Source organism: Poecilia reticulata, linkage group LG11 (assembly GCF_000633615.1).
Source record: "Poecilia reticulata strain Guanapo linkage group LG11, Guppy_female_1.0+MT, whole genome shotgun sequence".
NCBI lineage: Eukaryota > Metazoa > Chordata > Actinopteri > Cyprinodontiformes > Poeciliidae > Poecilia > Poecilia reticulata.
In genome coordinates, this window is record NC_024341.1 from 43773 (window position 1) to 45759 (window position 1987).

At 41.6% G+C, this 1987-nt stretch overlaps 1 protein-coding gene across 2 annotated transcripts in view; it reads left to right on the forward strand.

Moving 5' to 3' along the window:
• The window catches only part of atat1 (alpha tubulin acetyltransferase 1), a 55313-nt gene that overhangs the window by 41884 nt on the left and 11442 nt on the right, over window positions 1-1987 (forward strand). The gene's annotated exons all lie outside the window — the stretch shown is intronic.

Below are 1987 nucleotides of genomic sequence, written 5' to 3' on the forward strand. Positions count from 1 at the left end.
AACTCCAGAGTGGAAGTACGTCCAGCCCCTCTCAAGGAGACTGGTTCCAGAACCAGAGCCATGTGTCGAGGTGAGGCCGACTATTTCTAGCCAGAACCTCTCGGCGTCGCACACTAGTTCCAGTTCCTTCCCCACCAGAGAGGTGACGTTCCACGTCCCAAGTGCCAGCTTCTGCAGCCGAGGATCAGACCGCCAGGGTCCCCTCCCTCGGCTGCCGCCCATAGCACAATGCACCCGACCCCTTTGGCCTCTCCGACAGATGGTGAGCCCATTGGAAGGGGGACCCACGTCTCCTCTTCGGGCTGAGCCCGGCCGGGCTCCATGGGTAAAAGCCCGGCCACCARGTGCTCGCCATCGTGCCCCCTCTCCAGGCCTGGCTCCAGAGTGGGGCCCCGGTGACCCGCGTCCGGGCGAGGGAAAACCAAGTCCAAAGTTTGTGTCCATCATAAGTGGTCTTTGGGCTGCGCTTTGTCTGGTTCCTCACCTAGGACCTGTCTGCCTTGGATGACCCTACCAGGGGGATAAAGCCCCAGACAGCATAGCTCCTACGATCGTTGGGACACCCAAACCAATCCACCACAATAAGGTGGCAGCCCAAGGAGAGGACCACTCATATCAGAATATAGTTAATCTCATATTGCCTTCATGGTGAAATAATTTTATGTATTTTTTCCTGAAACATAGAATTCATATTCACTAGATATAGAAACTTCTGCAGCACTTTTATCGAAGGAATAAAAGTGATATTGTTCAAATAAAAGTACCATGATGAAAACTCAGTTTCCTGCCATTGATTCATATAAGACGCAAAAACTTATTGCAAACTCTGATGTTGCACTCTGTCAATACATTTTTTTTATTCTAAAATTATATAGTTGTTGAAAATGAAACTTTCCTATAAATATTGTTAAGGAAGAATTATTTATATAATTAAATTTAGGAAAAAACTCTGGCTCTGCTTCTTCCTGTTGATCCTGGGTTCTCGCGTGGCCACGTGTGGACACAGAAACACAACAATGCGTGTTGATGTCACATAATTACAGAATTTAATCCAATCAGAAGAAAGTATAAGATAGAACAGGAAACTGGAGAAACACAGATACAAACATTATTATCTGAGACAAGAAGACAGAGAAATATCAAGGACGTCCTTGGAGAAAGAGCTGGTGCTAAAGTAAAACTAAAATCAGCTTTTTCTAAATTATTTCCCTTGTGCACAAACTTTTATACCTGTAGGTGTGTTTTTCTCTTTAATGTATTCAATTAAGGCGTATCTCTACTTGACCAACTGGAAGGCATCTCTGGCGCTTTTTGAATTTAGAAAGTCCCTGCGATTTGTTCACAAGATCAAACAACAGCTTCTCCTTCGTCTAAGTAAGGTGAAAGTAGACTCTCCAAATCCCTGCTGGTTTATGACTTCCACAGATCAGTGTGAAAAACTGGAACTTCCTACTGATTGTTTTCCAGTCAGACAAAGGGCAGATCAGAGATTTTGACAAACCATCTACTTTAACTGCAAGTAAAATAAAGGTCAGAATAAGTTATACATTTTAAAACTATATTAGGCTATTTCAATCAAGTCATGTTGGATTTTAAAACAAACTTATTTTAAATTTATTTTCTTAACACTATCCGGCCTCCTGCGGCTCTACAGCCATCTTGGCAAGGAGAAACAGATGAAGGAACCTCACAGGTAGCTGTGAAATTCTGGTTTCTCTTTTGCTCTGCCAGGAACAAACCTTTAATACTGTACTTTTAATTCAATGAAAAGTTATCCAGAAACCCAATTTGTTCTTCTGCACTCAGCATCTCCAAAGTTTAGTCCTGATATCAAACCAAAAGCAATAGATAATATCAACAGAAAAATAATGAAGTACAATTCCTGTTTCTAAATAGGAATTAGAAACAAATAAGAATTAAGACATTCATTCACCATAAACCTAAGTATTTTCTAATACTAAACAAAACATTTTCATTTGATTCTAAT